The sequence below is a fragment of the Triturus cristatus genome, chromosome 5_2 (assembly GCF_964204655.1).
Source record: "Triturus cristatus chromosome 5_2, aTriCri1.1, whole genome shotgun sequence".
Taxonomy (NCBI): domain Eukaryota; kingdom Metazoa; phylum Chordata; class Amphibia; order Caudata; family Salamandridae; genus Triturus; species Triturus cristatus.
The window spans coordinates 651,605,222-651,632,290 of record NC_140588.1 but is presented as its reverse complement, the minus strand read 5'-3'; positions in this window follow the sequence as shown (position 1 = coordinate 651,632,290).

The following is a 27,069-nucleotide window of genomic DNA, read 5'->3' as shown; positions in this document are numbered from 1 at the left end:
CGTGCGAGCCACACCACCACCCCAGGACGTGTCATAGCCCCATCTACCCACACCCCAGTACGTTCCAGTCGTACCCCCACCCCAGTACGTGTCGTACCCCCCGTGTACCTACACCCCAGTACGTGCGAGCCACACCACCACCTCAGGACGTGTCATAGCCCCGTCTACCCACACCCCAGTACGTTCCAGTCGTACCCCCACCCCAGTACGTGTCGTACCCCCCGTGTACCTACACCCCAGTACGTGCGAGCCACACCCCCACCCCAGGACGTGTCATAGCCCCGTCCACCCACACCCCAGTACGTTCCAGTCGTACCCCCACCCCAGTACGTGTCGTACCACCGTCAATGTACACCCCCCCACCCCAGTACGTGTCGTACCACCGTCAATGTACACCCCCCCACCCCAGTACGTGTCGTACCCCCCGTCTACCCACACCCCAGTACGTGCGAGCCACACCCCCACCCCAGTACGTGTCGTACCCCCCGTCTACCCACACCCCAGTACGTTCCAGTCGTACCCCCACCCCAGTACGTGTCGTACCACCGTCAATGTACACCCCCCCACCCCAGTACGTGTCGTACCACCGTCCATGGACACCCCCCCACCCCTGTACGTGTCGTACCCCCCGTGTACCTACACCCCAGTACGTGCGAGCCACACCCCCACCCCAGGACGTGTCATAGCCCCATCCACCCACACCCCAGTACGTTCCAGTCGTACCCCCACCCCAGTACGTGTCGTACCCCCCGTGTACCTACACCCCAGTACGTGCGAGCCACACCACCACCCCAGGACGTGTCATAGCCCCGTCTACCCACACCCCAGTACGTTCCAGTCGTACCCCCACCCCAGTACGTGTCGTACCCCCCGTGTACCTACACCCCAGTACGTGCGAGCCACACCACCACCCCAGGACGTGTCATAGCCCCGTCTACCCACACCCCAGTACGTTCCAGTCGTACCCCCACCCCAGTACGTGTCGTACCCCCCGTGTACCTACACCCCAGTACGTGCGAGCCACACCCCCACCCCAGGACGTGTCATAGCCCCGTCCACCCACACCCCAGTACGTTCCAGTCGTACCCCCACCCCAGTACGTGTCGTACCACCGTCAATGTACACCCCCCCACCCCAGTACGTGTCGTACCACCGTCAATGTACACCCCCCCACCCCAGTACGTGTCGTACCCCCCGTCTACCCACACCCCAGTACGTGCGAGCCACACCCCCACCCCAGTACGTGTCGTACCCCCCGTCTACCCACACCCCAGTACGTTCCAGTCGTACCCCCACCCCAGTACGTGTCGTACCACCGTCAATGTACACCCCCCCACCCCAGTACGTGTCGTACCACCGTCCATGGACACCCCCCCACCCCTGTACGTGTCGTACCCCCCGTGTACCTACACCCCAGTACGTGCGAGCCACACCCCCACCCCAGGACGTGTCATAGCCCCGTCCACCCACACCCCAGTACGTTCCAGTCGTACCCCCACCCCAGTACGTGTCGTACCCCCCGTGTACCTACACCCCAGTACGTGCGAGCCACACCACCACCCCAGGACGTGTCATAGCCCCGTCTACCCACACCCCAGTACGTTCCAGTCGTACCCCCACCCCAGTACGTGTCGTACCCCCCGTGTACCTACACCCCAGTACGTGCGAGCCACACCACCACCCCAGGACGTGTCATAGCCCCGTCTACCCACACCCCAGTACGTTCCAGTCGTACCCCCACCCCAGTACGTGTCGTACCCCCCGTGTACCTACACCCCAGTACGTGCGAGCCACACCCCCACCCCAGGACGTGTCATAGCCCCGTCTACCCACACCCCAGTACGTTCCAGTCGTACCCACACCCCAGTACGTTCCAGTCGTACCCCCACCCCAGTACGTTCCTGGCGCACCCCCAACACAACCTCCTAAGTACGGAGCGCACCCCATGCCCCAACATCACAACCGCATGTACGAGTCGTACAAAGCCACACACAAGGACCAAATCGTACAACCAAATGGCCCATGTACACACCGTACACACGCTCAAAACGCACGTACACAACAAGGACAAAACAAAACAACTCAACAATACACCATTCGAAAGGCACACAGCCACTAAACATGGCCAACACCCACTAAAATAACACAATCACTGACCTGCAACTGCCAAAAACAAACAGAGGCCCAATACACCACCACTCCTTATAACACACCCACCCAAAATTCAAACACTGCCACACCCACCCATGGACCAATGAAAAGGGCCCACACACACAAACCATGAGCCTTTGCAACAGACCCACTGCTGCCAGACACCACAGAACCAGACTACAAGCGACACCACATCTTACACTTGCACACCTTCACACGACCACCCTCACAAACACCCTCTCATCACATTCACACACACACACAACCATCCACACCCCCCCCAACATCCACACACCCCCCACACCCACACCATCCCCACCCACACCCCTCACCATGCCCACTACCAAGAATCCAAAGTTCAGTCACCGAGAGTTGGAGGTCCTTGTTGATCAAATCCTCAGAGTCGAGCCACAGATCTTTGGAACATTGGTCAGAAGCACCAGCCAGGCAGCCAAAACAGCCATGTGGCAGACCATCGTCGATGCTGTGAATGCTGTTGCGGACACCAGGAGGACCAAGCAGGATTGCCAGAACAGGTGGTACGATCTGCGGAGGAGGGTCAGAGCCAAGAGACAGGAGGAACACGACCAGGCCAACGCCACCGGAGGAGGGCCCTCCCGCAGAGCCGTACAGTACCATCCCTGGGAGGAGAGGGTGATGGCCATACTGCCGGTGGAGGCAGTTGAAGGAGTAGAAGGACTCCGAGACCCGGGTGAGTACACAAACAACGCACCTCACATGGGGGGAACTGCAACCACAACCAAAATTAATAACAGGCACGCAACCACCACAAGCCATCGCATTACTCAACCACACTCCATGAGCAGGCACATGCCACTGCTGCCACCATGCCCCATGCACCCAGCTGGACAATGTCAAGTCACAGGCCACAGAAGACAACAACACATGACACGGTAACCCGGATGGCGGGAGGCTGGGCACCAAGAATCACATAGTGCGACTCCAAAGCAGACAACAATGCCCTCTGCCCATATGGCCTAGGTCACAGGCAGACAAACACTGTGTCCCAACACAGGAATGACTTGCCAGCAAATGGCGGACGCCTTGCATCAACACATGGGGGTGAAGGCACTGTTTTGCACATGCCAGCAGCTAATGAACAGCCAACAGTGTGAAAGAGTGGCAGCACACACCACCACAGCAGGAGCGCACAGACACACAGCAGACAAAATGGGTGCCTGGAGATCAGAAACAAACTCACATCAACAGGCCAAGGGCCACTCAAAGATCTGCTAACAGTGTGTGCCCAGGAAGCTGGGCCAAGGTGACAGAGGGTGACACACGGAGGGAGGGAGAGGGGGACACAGAGGGAGGGAGAGGGGGACAGAGAGGGAGGGAGAGGGGGACAGAGAGGGAGGGAGACACAGGAAGATGGACAGAGGGAGGAGGCTGACACACAGAGGGAGGGAGAGGGGGACAGAGAGGGAGGGAGAGGGGGACAGAGAGGGAGGGAGACACAGGAAGATGGACACAGGGAGGAGGCTGACACACAGAGGGAGGGAGAGGGGGACAGAGAGGGAGGGAGAGGGGGACAGAGAAGGAGGGAGACACAGGGAGAGCAAATCAGTCCTTTGGTGTGTGGGAATGTCTGCTCGTCAGCAGGTGGACTGCGTGCATGTAGACAAGGGTGGCCAGTGCCAGAACCACCCCTCTTCATCATGGCAAAACGCAGGGCCATGTCACAACCTGTACACGAGCACAAGGACAGCCACCTGCATCATATAAGTGTGTGGATCCACTCCATGTGCACATGTACAGTGCTACAAGGAAGGCGCAAATGCATAGCTCGGCACACATGCACACTCCACTGCTGACTGCAGTCACACTTGACGCAGCAAGTAAGACTGTGCCACACATAGTTAAAGGGGCCAAATTGGTGCCCAAGGGACACACACATGCACAAGTGCACTGTGAGTGGAATGCAAGACAGATCCTAATTCCAAGAGGAAATGTGCCAACTTTGTAACGGATGAAACATGGATGTGGCATGGATCCAAATTAACATTTTCTCTCTCACACACAGGTCAACGTCGTGCTGCACCCCCCAACGCTGGGGGGGAACACTCACAGGACCCGGATCTGCAGGAGACCGATCCCACCGGCAGCGACCACTCTCACCACTCTGCGGACGACCCCGACCGACCTGGCCCCTCTGGTGTCCAACCACCTGCAGCACCTGCGTCAGGTACAACCGTGCCAACCACCACCCCCACTCCTGCCACATCCCAGGAGACACCCAGGATCCCTGCCCCAACACCACAATGCAGCCAGGCTCGCCAGGAGGGACACGGTGTCCCGGGCACCCAGGAGGAGGCAGGCGACAACGCCAATGCCACCCCTCAGGGGTCCCGGAGACCCGATGTGCCCACAAGTGCAGGCCAGACGCAAGTGGGCAGGGGTGGTGGGAGTGGAGGACGGCGGAGGCGCGAGCCTGACCAGTTGGCTGGGGATCCGGTATTTTCCCATGTCCGTAACATCCTGGACTCATACCGGCAGGACACCACGGGCATGGCCCAGGTTGTGTCCGTCCTCGAGGGGATCAAGGTCCAGCAGGCCCAGCAACATGCGGAGCTAATAGCCTGTCTACAGCTACACCAACGGAGGATGGAGGACAGACAGGCTGAGCAAGTGACGGCGTCCCAGGGGATTCACGCTGAACTCCGTCGGATGGCCGACACCATGGCCGACCCTCCCTGTGCCAGAAGGCGGAGAACATCACCACCCACAGGGAGGGATCATGAGGAGGAGGAGGAAACATCCGACGGAGCATCCCAGACGTCGTCACGGCCTGCTGCTGAGGTTCCCCGCAGGAAGCCGGGTCGTCCACGGAAAGGACCGTGAGGGTGGCTGCTACATCACCATCTCCCAGGACACCTGGCCTGGCACCTGGCCCACTGGAGCAACAGCATCACAGCATCAAGAGACATTCTCTGCCACATGGCCCTGCTGGTCACTGGCTGACCAATGTTGACAAAGACTGTGGCATGGACTCTGAGGATTTCCAATGGCAAGGACACCAACTCCCCTACTGAACTTTGGATTCCCTAATCCCGGAAAGCCCCTCACTTTGTCCCCCCCCCCCCAATAATAAATCACACTATTAAGAGTAGATGCCTGCTGGTAGCATTATTACCTAACATGTGTCTTGTACAGTCTAAACATGCCTGAGTCATCTGTTCACTTCAACCATCCACACCCTGGGGCCTGAGTCTGGCACAGGACACATGGGTCACAGTTTTTTAGGCAAGACAGACATGGAGCACCATACACACCCGTGATGGTCAGAACCAGCTGAGGGGGTGGCCGAACAACCGTGCTGACAGACACATTGAGTACAGCAACAGTCATGCGCAGAGGTCAGGGATCCTGGCCCGTGTCCTGGGGGGCACCCAGGTACGTGTAGACAGGTGGCAGAACCATGTCCTGCAAGCTTGAGTCCGGTGGATGCAGAGAATGGGGTCATGGACAACGTTGGATGCATGGGGATGGCACATGTCACAATACCCACACAGTCATGGACATCATGCCCAATACACAGTCTCAGCACACACACACAGCTTGCATCTTGCCACTCGACACATTGACACATAGCCACAATCAGGGAATACCATGCCAGACATGCAGGATGCACCGTGCCAACACACCAGCATTGACTGAGAAGAGGCACCTTGGAAGCATAGGGACACCTTTAATAGTCATGTTATTGGGATTGCAGAGGCAACTTGAAGTACACATGAACACATCATGTGGAGTAACATGTGGCTCAAACACTGGCACCCCCCTTCTGCAGCACAAATGCGTGATAGCCATGGAACTGGCACACAAGTGTCGGCTAACAGCTAACTACCCACAGCTGCTCACGGAGAGACTGCCATACACCATACATCCGCTGATGTGGAAGTCCCACGCCATGTCAAGACAATGTTAACCGTATGTGTCCGAGGGCAGTGTCACACACATTGATGCCTTCATCACAATCCACTATCCCATCACTGATGACTGACAACCAGGCAGCCCATCTATTCAGGTGTACCCAGCTGCATGTCGTGTCCCATGGGGATGCCACATGTCTGCAGAGGAACCAAACCCCGACCGGGGCAGTGTGCACACATCGTGAACAACTGCCACACCCAATACACCCCAGATGCATCCCTTACCCCATGGAGACTTCCAAACTTGTCCGTGCCTGTAACGCTGAGTCAGCCCACGATGCCATGTCCATGAGGAATAGCAGTGCCACAACAATGCAACCAGAAGACGGCATGCGCAGGTACCTGGGGAAGAGAGACACACAAGAAGTCAGCCACAAAAAGCACAGCCACTTGCATGTGCATTGACTCGACACATGTATGGATGAAAAAATGCTAGGTCACAATTATGAGTGGGGAAATACTACCATCACTGCCACCATCACTCCAGTGACACACCCACACACACCTCTGACTCACGTGCCATACATGCAGGTGGAGACACGCATCACAACACATGCCACACGGGGACCAAGGCGTGCACACTCAGACACTGGTACTCACCACTAAGCAAAGAAGTCGCGTAGGAGCCGAGTCCGGATGTCCTCTTGCGGCTCCACATCCTCCACATCACTAGCCCCATTGCCAAGCCCTTCGTCCTCCACGGGTGGATGGTCCTCGTCATGTTGATTCAGGATGAGTGGCACAGCTCTTTCAACTGCCATGTTGTGCAGCATGCAGCAGACCATGAAGATCTTGCAGACCTTCGCCGGGGCATATGGGAGTGCGCCGCCGGTCTTGTGGAGGCACCGGAATCGGCTCTTCAGCATGCCAAACGTCCTCTCTATCACTCGCCTTGTCCGGCCATGGGCGGTGTTGTAGCGGAGCTGGGCCGGCGTGATGGGGTTGCGGAGAGGTGTCAGCAGCCAAGGCATGTTGGGATAGACAGCGTCCCCTAAATGGAAAGCACATGGATATCGTTAGAACTGGCGAAGCGGTAGTGCTGCTCGGCCAAACAGAATACAGGACAGACAGACTGTACCCACCAACAACACATGCTCGTTCGTTGCGCAGCTGCATCATCATATCAGGCATCCCGCTACGCCTCATGATGTAGGCATCGTGTGCTGATCCTGGGAAACGAGCACAGACATGTGAAATCACCATGTTGGACAGACACACCACAAGGGCATTGATGGAGTGGTAGTGCTTCCGATTGCGGTACGCCACCTCCCGTGCGTGTGGTGGTACCAAACCTACATGTGTCCCATCTATGGACCCAATGACATGGGGCATCCCTCCCAGGGCATAGAAACCACGCTTGACCTCAGTCATCTGTTCAGGGGTTGGGAACTTGATGAAGTCATCCAGGTGAATCAACATGGCCTCCAAGAAATCATGCAGCACACCGCTGAACATGCTCTGGGACATGCCACCAACATGAGCTATGGTATTTTGGAAGGTACCCGTGGCAAGGAAATGTAGGGCAGCCATTACCTTCAGCTGGGGTGTCAGTGCCGTAGGATACCTGTGCTGCGGTTGCAGGTGTGGTGCCAGTCTCGCCGTCAGCTCCAGAATCAACGGTTGGGTGAAGCGGTAGAGCCGGATCCTGTCATTCTCCTGCATGGTGGCCAAGTCTGGAATTCTTCGGGCAACAGGAGGCGCTCTGCAGTAATTTGGAAGTGACAAGGAAGAGTGAGTGCACTACGAGAACAACTCATGTCTACTGAGCACATGTAAATCTGGCAATACACACATGCCACATAGGGAGTCAGGCATGTGCTACATGCCCAGGACACGTATGGATGCAAGGTGACACTCCTTCCAAGACCCAGCTACACACGGTGATTGAGAACCTCCCCATGCCACGCCATGGAAATAGCTGTGTCCCAGTGCAAGTGCACTGCCCGACGCAAGACAGGAGTGACATACACCCACACATCAGCAGAAGTGTGATGCCGATTGCAGAGACTGGCAGCGGAACACTTGAGCCACAGGTCACATGACATTACACTAGTCCAGCCCACACACCTTGCCATGAAGGTGCACATGTCATGACTCACCACACATTCCTTGTGAGTTTGCTGACATGGCCTTGTCACGCTACTCCGTGTCCCTTGCATACATGTGCACCTCACATCCGATAACACATGTGGCATGGTGTTGGGAACAGTGTGCAATGACAATCTACACACAGCCACATGTTGGTTGCTGCAACGGCTGCAGGTTTTGAGGGTGCTACAACATCAACCTGATGTAAATCCCGGACACATATATGGCATAGTCACATTGTGCACTGTGGGTAGTGATAAGTCATGTGTCATGACCCCTGTACCGGGCATCATGGGACACTTCCGTGTGTTGGTGTCCGTGCCATGCCAGTGACGCTCACCCAAAGTGCGCAGTCCCACATGCACACATGTCAAAGGAGTCAAGGGCATGCCTGGCACACATTGCACCCTCACACAGTACACATGTACACATCTCATCATACATCTGGTGCCTTCTCCACTCAGGAGGCATGTTCCACATCACAGCCTGTGACACCTGTGCCCCACACATGTGGTAATGCACAGACGATGCCTTGATGTCCATTCCTGGACAAGTATGTCCATCCATGGACAAGTATGTCCGCCCTATTCCTACATGTGTGTCGCCTATCACCACAGTGATGTGTAAAATCCGCCGTACTGCTGCTGAGAGGGCCTGTGCATGTTCCCAAATCACTGTGGGAGTGCTGCCGTATGTGTACCCATCGTGATGGCGAGCGTAGATGCGAGTGTACGGTCCGTGCCACTACGGGTACGCATACGCGTGCAGACCCATAGTGATGGAGAGCGTAAATGTGAGTGTACGGTCCGTACCACTACGAGTACGCATACGCGTGCAGACCCATAGTGATAGAGAGCGTAGATGCGAGTGTACGGCCCTATCACTATGGGTCTGCACGCGTATGCGTACCCGTAGTGGTGCGGACCGTACACTCACATCTACGCTCACTATCACTATGGGTCTGCACGCGTATGCGTACCCGTAGTGGTACGGACCGTACACTCGCATCTACGCTCACTATCACTATGGGTCTGCACGCGTATGCGTACCCGTAGTGGTGCGGACCGTACACTCACATCTACGCTCACTATCACTATGGGTCTGCACACGTATGCGTACCCGTAGTGGTACGGACCGTACACTCGCATCTACGCTCACTATCACTATGGGTCTGCACGCGTATGCGTACCCGTAGTGGTGCGGACCGTACACTCACATCTACGCTCACTATCACTATGGGTCTGCACGCGTATGCGTACCCGTAGTGGTACGGACCGTACACTCGCATCTACGCTCACTATCACTATGGGTCTGCACGCGTATGCGTACCCGTAGTGGCGCGGACCGTACACTCACATCTACGCTCACTATCACTATGGGTCTGCACGCGTATGTGTACCCGTAGTGGTACGGACCGTACACTCGCATCTATGCTCACTATCACTATGGGTCTGCACCCGTATGCGTACCCGTAGTGGTACGGACCGTACACTCACATCTACGCTCTCTATCACTATGGGTCTGCACGCGTATGCGTACCCGTAGTGGTACGGACCGTACACTCGCATCTACGCTCACTATCACTATGGGTCTGCACGCGTATGCGTACCCGTAGTGGTACGGACCGTACACTCACATCTACGCTCTCTATCACTATGGGTCTGCACGCGTATGCGTACCCGTAGTGGTACGGACTGTACACTCACATCTACGCTCACTATCACTACGAGTACGCATACGCGTGCAGACCCATAGTGATGGAGAGCGTAGATGCGAGTGTACGGTCCGTACCACTACGGGTACGCATACGCGTGCAGACCCATAGTGATGGAGAGCGTAGGCATGTATGTACGGGCCGTTGCCATGCATTTGGGGTGCCCTAGGGCCCCCACACGCACCGTACCTGTGTGTGATGCTCCAAATTACATAGGGGACAAGTATTAAGGCCTACATGCATGCTGGTTGTCATGGAGACCAAGTTCAAAGTTCGAAATTGTTCTGGAAGGTGCACAGCAGAAGTCAGTTGGAATTTGTCTACTTTGTTGCAATGTGTTTGTGGGGCTGACATCATGCAGGAGAATGAAACCGATAGAGAACCCACAGACTGCTAGGTTTGTAGGGATTGGTGGAAACATAGGATGCAAATGTGAGTGACCAATCTCTCTGTACTCCTGTGCATGAGACTGGGCAGAAGGGCACATATAAGGCAGCCAGGTCCCATGAGGGAGCACTTGCCTGCACATCTTTGCATTCGTCGACCCAGCTGCTGCTACTGATTCCCTGGAACCATGTCAAGGGCTGTGGAGAGGACACAGCCATTCACCCTGGAGGAGAACATGGCTCTGCTGGATGTGATCCTCCCACAGTACTCCATGCTGTATGGGCGACCAGGGTATCAGGTGAGTGCATAGGCCACTGCCACAGACTGTCCCTATGTGGTGACTGTGACTTCTGCCATTGCGTCCAGGTGTAACACACATGCCATGTACTGTCGGGGGGGTCCCAGGGGGGGTGCCTGATGTCTCCCAGCAGTGCCCTGAGACAGGAGGGGTGGGGGCCTATCACTCACAGCAGTGCCCTGAGACAGGAGGGGTGGGGGCCTAGAACTCACAGCAGTGCCCTGAGACAGGAGGGGTGGGGGCCTAGAACTCACAGCAGTGCCCTGAGCCAGGAGGGGTGTGTGCAGAGTCCTCCCAGCAGTGCCCAGAGACAGGAGGGGTGGGTGTGGAGTCCTCCCAGCAGTGCCCTGAGACAGGAGGGGTGGGTGCCTATCACTAACAGCAGTGCCCTGAGACAGGAGGGGTGGGTGCAGAGTCCTCCCAGCAGTGCCCTGAGACAGGAGGTGTGTGTGCAGAGTCCTCCCAGCAGTGCCCTGAGACAGGAGGGATGGGTGTGGAGTCCTCCCAGCAGTGCCCTGAGACAGGAGGGGTGGGTGCCTATCACTAACAGCAGTGCCCTGAGACAGGAGGGGTGGGTGCAGAGTCCTCCCAGCAGTGCCCTGAGCCAGGAGGGGTGTGTGCAGAGTCCTCCCAGCAGTGCCCTGAGACAGGAGGGGTGGGGGCCTATCACTCACAGCAGTGCCCTGAGACAGGAGGGGTGGGGGCCTATCACTCACAGCAGTGCCCTGAGACAGGAGGGGTGGGGGCCTAGAACTCACAGCAGTGCCCTGAGCCAGGAGGGGTGTGTGCAGAGTCCTCCCAGCAGTGCCCTGAGACAGGAGGGGTGGGGGCCTATCACTCACAGCAGTGCCCTGAGACAGGAGGGGTGGGGGCCTATCACTCACAGCAGTGCCCTGAGACAGGAGGGGTGGGGGCCTATCACTCACAGCAGTGCCCTGAGACAGGAGGGGTGGGGGCCTATCACTCACAGCAGTGCCCTGAGACAGGAGGGGTGGGGGCCGAGTCCTCCCAGCAGTGCCCTGAGACAGGAGGGGTGGGGGCCTATCACTCACAGCAGTGCCCTGAGACAGGAGGGGTGGGTGTGATGCACAGTGTGAGCCTTGATCATTGATTGTGACATTGCCATCATTCCACCTGTGTACCCACTGTGGCACGTAGTGCTTTTTCCCTCACCAGGGGATGATGTCCCTATGACAAAGGTGCAATGCGTTGGCTGCATGACATGCCTTGTTGTAACCAGCTAATTTGTACCCATATGTCTCTCTGTGACATGTGGCTGGTGTATTGATGTGGTGTCACTTGTTCCTCCTCACAGGTAGGCGCCACTGCCAAGGAGCAGATCTGGCTGACCGCCGTCAGTGCCGTGAGGGGTGTGGATGGTCGGAGGCGGAGCCTGCCCCAGGTGAGGAAACGCTGGCAGGATATCCGGTGCTGGACGCGGAGGATTGCACGGCTCCTGCTGGGGGACTCACCTGAGAGCCACAAGAACCGCGGCCGCCGCCGTCTGAGCCACCTCCACAGGCGTGTGCTGCCGGTGGTCTTTCCAGACCTGGAGAGGCGCTTACAGGCGATGCAGCAGCCGGAAGGGGGTAGGTACATGTGTGTTTGTTGTGTGTCACCGGCATTTGTAAGGGCACAGTAGCATGAATTCACTGGCAGGGTTTAAAGGTGCTGTGCAGATCCTGTTTGCCCCAGTATAGCGCTGTGCCCCTGCCACCCTTTCCCTCCTTGCAATGTGTTCCCTGGTCTGTGTGTAGTCACTCCTTCACAGGGTAATGTAGGCTGGCGCTTTGTCCACGGGAACAATGTCTGTAGCATCATGTGTGGGGGTGGTGTGTAACAGGTTGTGGGACATTGCCTGTGCACTGTCAAGTTCACTGCATGTGGGTTCCATGTCAGTTGGCACTGATGCTGACTCCAGACATGGGAGTTGGTCTCTCATGTGTCATGCCTTACAGCGCGCATGTCCCATGTAGTGGCCTGTGACATGATGTGCATGAGTGTGCGATACACATAGTGCAGGGATGGTGACGTGTGTTGCAGTCATTACCATTCAGTAGCATGTAGTTGCGTGCCCACTACTGTCCCCTGGGGCACCTTTTCCTCAGTGGTGTATGTGTCATCATAAACGTGGCCACTGTCAGTGTCTACAGCGTAAGTTGTGCTCTGTGCCATTGTCCCCTGTCACCATGTATATAGACGTGCTATTTTGTACAGGTGTCCACTGTGCAGCCTGACCTGATTGTCCTTCTTCATACTCACAGTTGCCAGTGCCTGTGTGTCTTGTTATACTCATCTGAGGATGGGCACTGGTACCTCATTATTTGTACAGGCGCACCTTGGCTGTTTGGCGTCCAATCTTGCTTTTTGCCTGCCCCTGTGTGTATCACCCAGACTATGAGATGTTGGTGCCACCTGTGTCTCAACAATTTGCCTCGTGTAGGGTCTTGTTGGGGCGGGCAATGCCTATGTGTTAAATCCTGATTACCACTTGCTGGGTCTGGGCAGTGTGTGATGTGTCTGGACACACACGCAATGTGCAGTGACAGAGTCATGTTGTGCATGTTTTCAGCATTACCTATGCAGCATGTGTCTCAAGTTCATGGATATGGTCCCTGGTCATCGGTATTTTCGCCAACGCTGTGTGGTGCAGATGCAGTGCTGGATTGTCCCCAGGGCCTGGGTGCTATGTCAGACTCCTTTTCCTGTGTTTAGCTATTGTCTCATGCTCTCCATGGTATTTCAGTGGCATGGTGTGTACAGGTGTCTGATTAATTTCTGTCTCTCCACCCTGCCCACAGCATCGTCGGGGGACACAGAGGGAGACATGGACACAGACCAGGCGGAGGGACCGAGCACCAGTGCCAGCCGTGACATCGGGTCTGGCACATCGAGTGGTACAGAGGCGGAGGAGAGTGTGGCCGAGGACCTGTCGACTGGCACATCAGACTACGAAGCTGACAGGTCCGGGGACGATGTCTCCGAGTGGGCGGAGGCTGCACCAGCAGCTGACAGCGGAACAACACCTCGCACCGCCCCCTCAGTTTCCACCAGCCGCCTCCCACTTGCTCGTGTCCCTTCCCAGCGTGCCCGGTCACAGCATGTCTCCTTCCTGCCAGGCACCGCACCCCCTGCCCCTGTCTCCACTGCTGCCGCCAATGCAGAGTCTGTGGACATCCAGCGGCAACTGCAGGTTGGTCAGGCTGCGATCCTTAATGTCCTCCATGCCCACGGCAAAACCCTCACCAACATCGAGGCTTTCTTGGAGGGCATTCATTCATCGCAGGCTGACCAACGCAACTTGCTGAGGTCCATCGACTCCACACTGACTGCAGCAGTGGGTCTCCTGCAGCGCGACCTCCCCCCACCTACCCCTGCCCCATCCACACTTCCCACTCCCATGCCTGTCACACGTACACCCAGACGTCGGCATGCACCCACATCAACGGACACGGGCACCACACCAGCAGGGAAGGTCCACCGCACTCCTCCTGACACGCACACACAGGGTGAGGTAGGCACACCCACTGGGTCGGGGGGCAAACGTGTGACACGCAGCCATAGTGGGAGTCCGCATTCCACCCAGTCCACTCCCTCCAAATCCCCTCCCCTCAGCTCTCCTGGCCACATCTCCCCCAAGGACTCCTTCATGGCCGCTCTGTCCCTGAGCCCCACAGTTACACCACCACGCAAGCGGTCAAGGAGGTCCCCGGTCAGGGTGGTTGAGTCTCCCCCCCTGTCTCCACCCTCCCCCGGTGGCGCTGCGACCCATCCCTCTGACCCCCCCCCCTCCTTGGGGCCTGAGGTCCCTTCGGGTGCAGGGGACTCCCTGGAGGACCTTGCAAAGGTGTGTAGTGCCATCCTGGCCTCCGCCTTTGGCACTGACCCACCCCCTGCGGTGGAGTCCTCCATCCCTGCACCCACAACGCCGCCCCTTTGCCCTGATGTCCCTGCGGTGCCTGTTGCTTCCCCCCCCATGCCCTCACCAGTGTGGAAGACGATGCCATTTGACTGTGCAGGCAAGGTAGGGGACACGCATCCCACTGTGTCCCCCATCCAGCTGAGAATCATTGACTGCCCTATGGGCCTTGTGAATATTGAACTGCCTGCGATCCACGGACATTGTGCTCATGCTGAATAAAGCTTAATTTTGTTTTCATTATCACACTACTGCTATGCTGGTATTGGTGTTGGTGGGGCTGCTACATGGTTTTGGGTGGTGTGTAAGGGTTTGGGTGTGTGGGATATGTAGTAGTGTACTGCTCATTGGTGGGACCCTGTGATCTGTGTGCCATCACAAGGTGTTGGCTAACTTTCTTTGTTCATGTAAGCAGTTACTGCATGGTGCACTTGTCCCAGGGTGTATTCCTTCCTCTGTGTACCCAGCTTTCTTCCCTGCAGGGTGTTCCCAATGTTTAGCGCAGAGCTGTGTCTACATGAGCTGTGTGTGTGACGGAGCCCTTCTACTTTGGCCATGCATGCAGGGCCATGTCTCCACCTGCGACAATCGTGGCATCCTTGGTGATCACTGTACTTGTGTGTGGAGTCTGTTGACATGAGTTCATGGGGACATGTTCCCTTGTAGCCAGTATGCATGTGGATAATTCTGGCCTCACACACATGTGTTACACCCCTCCTGTCTCAGGGCACTGCTGGGAGTGATGGGCAACCACCCCTCCTGTCTCAGGGCACTGCTGGGAGGACTCTGCACCCACCCCTCCTGTCTCAGGGCACTGCTGGGAGGACTCTGCACCCACCCCTCCTGTGTCAGGGCACTGCTGGGAGGACTCTGCACCCACCCCTCCTGTCTCAGGGCACTGCTGGGAGGACTCTGCACCCACCCCTCCTGTGTCAGGGCACTGCTGGGAGGACTCCACACCCACCCCTCCTGTCTCAGGGCACTGCTGGGAGTGATAGGCACCCACCCCTCCTGTCTCAGGGCACTGCTGGGAGGACTCCACACCCACCCCTCCTGTCTCAGAGCACTGCTGGGTGGACTCTGCACACACACCTCCGATTTCAGGATATGTGCGCTTGGCACATACACGGTGGGGGTACGCACAATGCATTCGAGGTGAGGGTACGAGTCTACTGACACTGGTGTGGTGGGGGTACGCTCCGTACGTCCGCGGGTGTGGGTACGGGTCGTACTTACACTGTTGGCATGGGGGGTACGCTCCTTGCATTCGCGGGTGGGGGTACGGGTCGTACTTACACTGTTGGGCTGGGGGGTACGCTCCTTGCATTCGTGGGTGGGGGTTCGAGTCGTTCTTACACTGTTGGCATGGGGGGTACGCTCCTTGCATACGCGGGTGGGGGTACGGGTCGTACTTGCACTGTTGGGCTGGGGGTACGCTCCTTGCATTCGCGGTTGGGGGTACGGGTCATACTTACACTGTTGGGCTGGGGGGTACGCTCCTTGCATTCGCGGGTGGGGGTACGGGTCGTACTTACACTGTTGGGCTGGGGGGTACGCTCCTTGCATTTGCGGGTGGGGGTACGGGTCGTACTTGCACTGTTGGGCTGGGGGGTACGCTCCTTGCATTCGTGGGTGGGGGTTCGAGTCGTACTTACACTGTTGGCATGGGGGGTACGCTGCATGCATACGCGGGTGAGGGTACGGGTCGAACTTAAACTGTTGGGGTGGGGGTACGCTCCTTGCATACGCGGGTGGGGGTACGGGTCGTACTTGCACTGTTGGGCTGGGGGTACGCTCCTTGCATTCGCGGTTGGGGGTACGGGTCATACTTACACTGTTGGGCTGGGGGGTACGCTCCTTGCATTCGCGGGTGGGGGTACGGGTCGTACTTACACTGTTGGGCTGGGGGGTACGCTCCTTGCATTTGCGGGTGGGGGTACGGGTCGTACTTGCACTGTTGGGCTGGGGGGTACGCTCCTTGCATTCGTGGGTGGGGGTTCGAGTCGTACTTACACTGTTGGCATGGGGGGTACGCTGCATGCATACGCGGGTGAGGGTACGGGTCGAACTTAAACTGTTGGGGTGGGGGTACGCTCCATGCATACGCGGGTGGGGGTACGGGTCGTACTTGCACTGTTGGGCTGGGGGGTACGCTCCTTGCATACGGGGTGGGGGTAGGGTCCGTACATATCCATCCCCACGCTATGTGATGTTTGTGCGGCCCGTACCCAGGCCTTTGCCACGTGGGTGCGATCCGTCCCGCCATTGTTGGGGTGACGTGTGTGGGCGTGGTCCGACTCGTACCCACGCTCTTCAGGCGTGGGTACGGGACGTACCTGTCTGGTTGTGTTGCCGGTTCGCGTGGTGACGGACTTCCGTTGTGGCGGTCGCTGGCTTATCAGGACACGCCCCCACCCCCTCGTGGTGACCAGGGCATGGGAGTCAGGTATGTCCAGGCCATGTGTGGTGTGTGACTTATGTGGTTGTTTTGTGGCCTGCCCTGGTCGTGCCACCCCCACCCCACTTTCCCCCCTCCCTTAGTTATTCTGACCTTCTGCGGCGTCTGCGTCGTAACCTGTAGAGGAGGTGTACTGCTATGAGGGCAGGGATGACTCGTAGGTTCGGGTCCATGTCTGTCCGTCGCGTACTGGTCCTCCTTGTTCGCGTCGTCGTCTGTCCGTCGCGTACTGGTGGTCCTTGTTCGCGTCGTCCTGATTTCCCGGCAGTTTTTGGCTGCCGCAAAATATTCACCGTGCGGGGTGACGTCGGTGCGAATCGTGATTCCTGGGTCGTGAATGGCTGGCTGCGAGCGTCCCGACGTCAGGTCGGCGCTTTCCCGGATCGCATTGGTAGGTGTTTTTTGTTCGGTCGGGCTTTTTTACGATTCGTACGGTAATGGTGTACCCGTGCGAATCGTAATTCCTTGTTTGTAAAAATTGACGACCGGGTACGCGTCGGGCGGAGATTATGCTCCGTCCGACGGTTCGTACCCGGTTTTTGCCGGATCGTGATCGGCACCATAGTCTCAAGGGTATCTACCCATGTGGGCACTGTAAGGCCTATATATTTAGCCACATGGTTAAGGAATTTAGAGTACAAGGGTCCAGCATGAACAGAAGCATTACCCAGTTTTTAACATGCAGCACCAGCTTTGTCATCTACGTCCTGGAATGCCTGTGCAGAAAGAAGTACGTTGGCAGTACAACCTTAACGGTCAAAAAGAGGATTTTAGAACACCTCAAGGCCATCACCAACAGGGATATACATTATCCAATAACCAGGTATTTCCAGGATCACCATCAATCCAATAACTCCCTCCTTCGCTTCTATGCCATTGAGCAGATCAACATGGGACACAGAGGCGGGAACAGGGAATTAGCATTGCGCAAAAAGGAATCCAAGTGGATACTTGAGTTAGAAACTAGATTCCCTGGAGGACACAACCTGGACAAGGGGTTAGCAACACACTTGGATGATGATTGAGAAGTCCCTTAGCATGCATTCATGTCTCTCCATGTTTTTGTTCTCTGTTTCCTCACTAGAACAGTGGACAACTGATGTTATCCTTAGATGTAATAACTAATTTTATTCACATTAGATGTAGTCACGAACCCCTGGTTCATTTGTTTCCTTTTTTTGTCTTTTCACAGGAGGAAAGGAAGGGACCCACCATACATCGACGGACACTTCACGGGTTCCCTACTCTTTTCTTCCCTGGGCCCAGGTTTGCACTTTGGACAAGATAAGGAACATTTTATTCACTTTGAATATACCATTCAGAAACTTTAGTGTTGTCACTCACATGTGATGTATATGTTGGTTAATTTGGACTGCTCTTGGACTTAACTGCCACTTGGCAAATTAAATTGTGTATGGCTTTTGTTTTCCATGTTACTCGGCCATCTGGCAACCTTGACATGGTTCTTTTTGTAAACACCAATTTTGTCAACACCATAATATGGAGCCAATCTGCGTTCATGATCACAGCCATCTGGTGGCGAAACATGCTCCCAGCAAGCTCCACTGTCTTGCTCGCATGGGCTCATTACACGTACAACCGTTGATGTTTTATAATTTCCATCAATGCCACGCAGTACCTACTAAGGTCCACATTAGCTGAGACAGCATAAAACGGTAATGATTTGCAATCGCTTGATATTCATAACTGTCTTGATATTTACATCGATTTTACATGAAGTATGGTTTTGCATTTGATATAAATGACTACTATTGCATGGCTGTATTATTACTGACAATGTTTGATTTCGTTAAATTATTATCATACAACTTGTATCATCACAGCTTTTTTTAATGTGTTTCCTCATTAGAAGAATGAATTTCTGCGGTATTACACATTACAAGATGGCCGCCACCGCAATTGATTGATAAACACAAATAGTCTTGTTTTTTACACCGACTGTACTCTAACTGTGACTTTGCATTTGACCTGAAGCAATACCATTGTATGGTCGTATCAAATCTGGCAATGTTTGTTTTTTCCTTATTCAAACAATTAGTGCCATTACAGTGTTTGCCAATGCGTTTCCTTACTCGAAGTATGCATTTCTGTAGCAATTAGACAGTAGAATATGGCCGCCGCTGTACCACTGCCATTTCAGAACAAATATGAGGAACAGTTCTTTTTTCATGTCACTTGTCCATGTAATGCACATTAGTTCAATTGCGCAGGGTGTGATCAAAAGACACACAATTGATGGACGGAAGGCAGAACCAATCAAAACATTCACCCCCAGTCAAGAGATCTGGGTTAAATCCATCATTCTTTTGCTCACCATGCCACCCCAGTTTAGACCTGGGCATATGCAAATCAGTCTTGACCCTGTACCTCATGGGAACAGTCCAACCCGAACTGCCAAGCCAGGTCCTCCCTGGACCAGAAACAAGCATCCTAGGACCGGTTTTGGGGTTTCACCCATCTTCAGCCAGGATAGCTTGAATCCAGTGGCACAGTGAGCCCGGGACCTACGTCTGGGCTTACTCGGCGCACTTAGGGCGAGAAAGCTAAAGACACACAATTGATGTACAGAATGCAGAACCAATCAAAACATTCACCCCCAGTCAAGGGATCTGGGTTAAATCCATTATTTGTTTTGCTTACCATGCCACCCCAGTTTAGACCTGGCCATATATGATCAAGGCAGTTTACTGCTGAAACGCGCTGCAACTGAGCAATAAAGTTATTGTGCACAAGCAGACGATCGTTGGAGTGTGCGCTCTATTGAACTTTGCTTTGAATATATATATATATATATATATATATATAGTTAGCTGGACATTTCACTCGTAAAAAACCAATGAAATTCCCCCGTTATAGTTAGTGCAGGCAACTATAACTCACGCGACCGCAATCCTCTGCTGATGACGTCAGATATTACATCACTGTATTTAGACACTTATTTACCCATGTCTTCTTCCATTAATCTTTAGCTATACATATATTACAAATATTTATTTTTCATAAAGACACATATGTCATCAGTGATGTAATATCTGACGTCATCAGCAGAGGATTGCGGTCGCGTGAGTTATAGTTGCCTGCACTAATTATAACGAGGGAATTTCATTGGTTTTTTACGAGTGAAATGTCCAGCTAACTATAACATGTGTGAAACCTATGGTTTTTTAAGTGAATTTGCAAGGTTTTTTAAATGCTAATTCGTAACTATAACGTGTGTGAAACCTATGGTTTTTTCAGTGAATTTGTACGGTTTTTTAAATGCTAAGTTATGTATTTATTTATTTAGTTTTCAGGTTTTTCACCGTGCGCGCACCATGCGTGCGCTGTGGGCGCTCGGTGCGCTTCGCGCACCGAGCACCCACGGTTCGCCATGCGCGCAACGTGCGCGCACCTCGCGATTTAAAAAAAAACCAAAAAATTGTTTTTTCCGCCCTTGGGGGTCCTTCTGTGACCCCCTGACCAAGGCTAGGGGGTCAGGAACTGTCCACTCTGCCCCCTTTTCACGTTCTCCACCTTTTTTTTTCACCCCCTCAGACTGCGAGAGACAAAATGGCGGCCGACACTTCCTGGTTTCGACAGATTCGAATGTTTACCGACATCTAACAACCAATCAGAATTGCGCTCGCGCACGGCAGGGTGCGCACACAGTGCGCGCACGGTGCGCGCGTATAGATATTGATATGCTTTTAAATGCTATTTTCTCAGGAAATACTGAACAGATTTAACCAGACCTGCAAAAGGCACTTCCTTGACCTTATGGCTACCTCTCTGCCAAATTTCACGTAATTCTGTTCAGCCGTTCGGGCTGTAGCTGCGGCTAAAGGTGCTATGGAAAAATGCATGGGGAAAACGCATTTTGGGACCCCCCTTTTTCTCGGCCCCCGTTTGACGAATCACCCCGAGACTTTCAGGGTAGGAGCTGAACGGAGCGCCCCATTAGTTTTGAAAATTTCGCGAGGATTCGTCAACCGGCGCCAAAGTTATTCAAAATAGAATGTTGCGGATTTCCTATGGAAATGTGGTCCTAACTATAACTACCTACTGGCGACCGCCAGTAGGTAATATATATATATGTATATATATATATATATAAAATCTACTGGCGGTAGCCAGAAGGTAGTTATAGTTAGGCCCGAACTGCTGAACGGAATTACACCAAATTTGGCAGAAAGGTAGTCCTCAGTTCAGACTGATGCCTTTTGCTTAAATTGTGTAAATCCGTTGAGTAGTTCCTGAGAAAATCAAAAGTAAAATCACATATATATCTGGGCGGAGCCTAACCACACATCTCATCGTGAGATCTGATTGGCTGTCAGCACTTCATCCAAGAAGTGTTGGCAGGCATCTTGGGACCAATATACATGATAGCACCTCATTAAAAAGCATTGCAGTTAATAGAAGGGTTCAAGACTTGAGTTACATTATAAATCATTTGTTGATGGTACCATACTCATTTTAGGAATTGTGGTATGTTCTAAGGTGATTTTACCATATGAAAAAGCCTTCTGCTGGGATATCATGAATCATGTTTGAGAGAAAACTATTTTCTCATGCTTTTCCCACAGAGGATTGGAAGGTGATCTATAAGCTAAACTGAGAGCATATTTTCTGTAAATTCACATTATCTTTCTCAGTCATGTGAGAATGAAGTCTGACATTTTCAGTAAAACATGTACATCCAACAAGGGCAGAGATTGTCAGTTGATTCCTTTGTGTTCTACTGCAGCTTCCCAGAGTGTTCCAAAGAACAACTAGAGCGCTAACAGTCCTACTTATGATAAACGTATGGCACACCTGAAGCCATCTTGATTGGAATAAAGTGGTAACTCTTAAAACATTTAATTCAAAAAGGAACAAAATGAGGGGGTTCATTTTGCCATAGAAAGTATGATTAGTGCTGCAGAAAAAATATTAGGGCACATTTTGAGTGACTTCTCAAATCCTCTTCTATTTCATTAAAAAATTCTGACATGCAGACTGAAACATGCACTTTCAATACCAGCAGCAGACTTTCCTGGTGAGCAGTACCTTTGCTGCAGTGATCTAATGAGCAACTAGAGTGCTAACATTCTGAATTTATGGCACATGTGTGACACATCTGAATGCCTTCTTGATGGAATCAAATTTAAAAAATGAAAGTATTCCTACTGAGGAGACTGTAGTAAGTGAGGAAATTAGGAAACTTCCTAACAAATAAGTCTCCCAAGATGGCCACCAGAGACAAAAGAGCCCAAATGCAGCACAAATATCACCCAGATGTAGCCCAAGTATAGCCAATGACAGAATGTCCCAGAGTGTTCTAAAGAACAACTAGAGCGCTAAAAGTCCTACTTATGATAAACGTATGGCACACCTGAAGCCATCTTGATTGGAATAAAGTGGTAACTCTTAAAACATTTAATTTAAAAAGGAACAAAATGAGGGGGTTCAATTTGCCATAGATATTATGATTAGTGCTGCAGAAAGAAAAATTAGGGCACATTTTGTCTTCGAATCCTCTTCTATTTCACTAAAATATTCTGTCATGCAGACTGAAACATGCACTTTGAATACCAGCAGCAGACTTCCCTGGTGAGCAGTAGCTTTACTACAGTGATCTAATGAGCAACTGGAGTGCTACCATTCAGAATTTATGACAAATGTGTGACACATCTGAATGCCTTCTTGATGGAACCAAAGTAAACAAGCATTGAAAATGCAATAGGTCTCGCTCTCGTTTAAGTTAAAGCAATTCTGTTTGTAATGAGGTGGCTTTTTAGCTTTGCTTTCATTAGAGTTTTTCCAACTTTCATGTACATAACATGCATATGCATGCATATATGTATATGTATATGTATGCGTGCATTTATATTTGTATTTATATAGATATGTCAGAGTAAAATATATATGTTTATATATGTATGTATATATATATATATATACATACATATATATAAATGCATATGCATATATATGTGCATATGTGTGCGTCTAGAGAGAGGTAGAGAGAGGTAGAGAGGTAGAGGTGTAGAGGTAGAGAGGTAGAGGTACAGAGGTAGAGGTAGAGAGGTAGAGAGTAGTAGAGAGAGAGGTAGAGAGAGGTGGAGAGGTAGAGAGTAGAGGATGAGTAATAGAGAGTAGAGAGTGAGTAGAAGAGAGTAGCAGAGAGTAGTAGAGAGAGTAGCAGAGAGTGAATAGTAGAGAGTAGTAGAGTGAGTAGTAGAGAGTGAATAGTAGAGAGTAGTAGAGAGTGGGTAGTAGAGAGTGAGTAGTAGAGAGTAGTAGAGAGTGAGTAGTAGAGTGAGTAGTAGAGAGTGAGTAGTAAAGAGTAGTAGAGAGTGAGTAGAAGAAAGTAGTAAAGAGTGAGTAGTAGAGAGTGAGTAGCAGAGAGAGAGTAGTAGATAGTAGTAGAGAGTGAGTAGTAGAGAGTAGTAGAGAGAGAGTAGTAGAGAGAGAGTAGTAGAAAGTGAGTAGTAGAGAGTGAGTAGTAGAGTGAGTAGTAGAGAGTAGTAGAGAGTAGTAAAGAGAGAGTAGTAGAGAGTGAGTAGTAGAGAGTAGTAGAGAATGAGTAGTAGAGAGTAGTAGAGAGTGAGCAGTAGAGAGTGAGTAGTAGAGAAAGAGTAGTAGGGTGTAGTAGAGTAGTAGAGAGTGAGTAGTAGAATGAGTAGTAGGGAGTAGTAGAGTGTGAGTAGTAGAGTGAGTAGTAGAGAGCAGTAGAGAGCAAGTAGTAGAGAGTGTGTAGTAGAGAGAGTGAGTAGTAGAGTGAGTAGTAGAGAGCGAATAGTAGATTGTGATTAGTGGAGAGTGAGTAGTAGAGTGAGTAGTAGAGAGTAGTAGAGAGCGAGTAGTAGATTGTGAGTAGTGGAGAGTGAGTAGTAGAGAGTGAGTAGTAGAGAGTGAGTAGTAGAGAGTGAGTAGTAGAGAGTAGTAGAGAGTGAGAAGTAGAGAGAGTAGTAGAGAGTGAGTAGTAGAGAGTAGTAGAGTGAGTAGTAGAGAGTGAGTAGTAGAGAGAGAGTAGTTGAGAGTAGTAGAGAGTGAGTAGTAGAGTAGTAGAGAGTGACTGGTAGAGAGTAGTAGAGAGTAGTACAGTGAGTAGTAGAGAGTAGTAGAGTAGTAGAGAGTGAGTAGTAGAGAGTAGTAGAGAGCGAGTAGTGGAGAGTGAGTAGTAGAGAGTAGTAGAGAGCGAGTAGTAGAGAGTGAGTAGTAGAGAGTAGTAGATTGAGTAGCAGAGAGGGAGTAGTAGAGAGAGAGTAGTGGAGAGTAGTAGAGAGTGAGTAGTAGAGTAGTAGAGAGTGAGTGGTAGAGAGTAGTAGAGAGTAGTAGAGTGAGTAGTAGAGAGTGAGTAGTAGAGAGTGAGTAGAAGAGAGTAGTAGTAGAGAGTAGTAGAGAGTGAGTAGTAGAGAGTAGTAGTAGAGAGTAGTAGAGAGTGAGTAGTAGAGAGTAGTAGCGAGTGAGTAGTAGAGAGTGAGTAGTTTAATTTAAAAAGAACACAATGAGGGGTTCATTTTGCCATAGAAATTATGATTAGTGCTGAAAAAAGAAAAATTAGGACACATTTTGAGTGACTTCTCAAATCCTCTTCTAGTTCATTAAAAAATTCTGACATGCAGACTGAAGCATGCACTTTCAATACCAGCAGCAGACTTCCCTAGTGAGCAGTAGTTTTACTACAGTGATCGAATAAGCAACTAGAGTGCTAACCTTCCGAATTTTTGGCAAATGTGTTATAAATCTGAATGCCTTCTTGATGGAATCAAAGTAAAAAACCTGAAAGTATTTCCTACTGAGGAGACTGTAGTGAATGAGGAAATTAGGAAAGTTCATAACAAATAAGTCTCCCAAGATGGCCACCAGAGACAAAAGAGACAAAATGTAGCACAAATATCACCCAGATGTAGCCCAAATATAGCCCAATGACAGAATGTCCCAGAGTGTTCTAAAGAACAACTATAGCTCTAACAGTCTTACTTATAACAAAAGTATGGCACACCTGAAGCCATCTTGATTGGAATAAAGTGGTAACACTTAAAACATTTAATTTGCAAAGGAACAAAATGAGGGGGTTCATTTTGCAATAGAAATTGTGATTAGTGCTGTAGAAAGAAAAATTAGGGCACATTTTGACTTCTCAAATCCTCTTCTATTTCATTAAAAAATTCTGACATGCACACTGAAACATGCATTTTGAATACCAGCAGCAGACTTCCCTGGTGAGCAGTAGCTTTACTACAGTGATCTAATGAGCAACCTGAGTGCTACCATTCAGAATTTATGGCAAATGTGTGACACATCAGAATGCCTTCTTGATGGAACCAAAGTAAACAAGCATTGAAAATGCAATAGGTCGCGCCCTTGTTTAAGTCAACGCAATTCTGTTTGTAATTAAGTGGCTTTTTAGCTTTGCTTTCATTAGTGTTTTTCAAACTTTCATGTATATAACATGCATATGCATGCATATATGTATATGTATATGTATTCATGCATTTATATTTGTATTTATATAGATATGCAGATATATAAATGTTTATATATGTATGTATTACCTACTGGCGGTCGCCAGTAGGTAGTTATAGTTAGGACCCCTTTTCCATAGGAAATCCGCAACATTCTATTTTGAATAACTTTGGCGCCGGTCGACGAATCCTCGCGAATTTTTCAAAATAGGTGGGGCGCTACGCTCCGCTCCTACCCTGAAAGTCTCGGGGGGATTCGTCAAGCGGGGGCTGAGATAAAAGGGGGGTCCCAAAACGCGTTTTTCCCATGCATTTTTCCATAGGACATTTAGACAGGGCTACAGCCCGAACGGCTGAACAGAATTACTTGAAATTTGGCAGAGAGGTAGTCCCTAGGTCAAGGAAGTGCCTTTTGTAGGTTTGGTGTAAATCTGTTCAGTAGAATCTGAGAAAATAGCCTTTTAATCAATATATATATCTGTGGCAGCTTACCGTGCGCTTACGGTGCGCTTACCGTACGCGTACGGTGGCGTGCGCGAGCGCGATTCTGATTGGCCCTTAGATCTTAGTAAACATTCGAATCGGTCGAAACCAGGAAGCGGCGGCCGCCATTTCGTGTTTTTCACTCAGAAAAAAAAGAGGGATATCTTGAAAAGGGGGCAAGGTGGAGAGTTACAGACCCCCTAACATTTGTAAGGGGGTCAAAGAAGGACAGAAAAGTTCAAAGAAAACATTTATAATTTTTTTTAAAAAAATCGCGGGGTACGCGTACGGTAAGCTTACGGTAAGCTTACCGTACGCGTACGGTAGAAAAAAAAAATAAAAAGAGAAATAAAATTCAGATTTAAGTGTTTAGATATTAGGGGGCTCTAAAAAGAGCCGTTGTGTTTATGAAGTGATTTTTTAGTGGTACCTACAAGTAAGTACCGATGCAGAGTCTAAGGTTCAAGAGGAAGACTCTGTTCCCTTCATCATTGAAGTGTACACCATCTCCTCTATAAATGTCTTGCATGTCGTAACGCAAGTTGTTGTGGTAAATGGAACCCATACCATAGTCACGGAGGAAAGCAGAAACAGATTTGTTGACGTGCTTTCTTGCTTTGTCAATCTGCGGACAGAAATGATTGGACCAGTTCCATTTTTGCCTTTGGCATATGTTAGAAAACACAAAGGCAGTTTTAGGGAAAAGTAAAAACAGTTGTGCAAAGGTGTCCTTCATAAGCATTTCCAGACCTACCCCAGTCAAAGTGCCTAGGTCATTGCCACCACAGTGCACTATTATGAGGTCAGGGTGTTGGATTTGCATGAAGGATTTCACCAATGGCATCAATTGGTGCCACTTTAACCCTCTCTGACCAATCCATTTAATGTCTACATTTGGCAAAGCAAGGTCTCTCACCATACCTGTTTTCTCTGCATACTTTTCACTCCAGAAGACATAGCTGTGCCCAACAATCCACACTGTGAACATCTTCCAAGGAGATCTGGATGCACTCAGGAGGTGTAATTCAGTAGAATGGGAAAATGAAATGAAAGACAGTTTGGAAATGGAGGCATACATATTTTTTTCATAAAAAAAAGAACTGATTGGCTGTTTCATACCATTCTAGAATAAAAACTAGGCTGCATGTGTAAATTAATAGAAGCA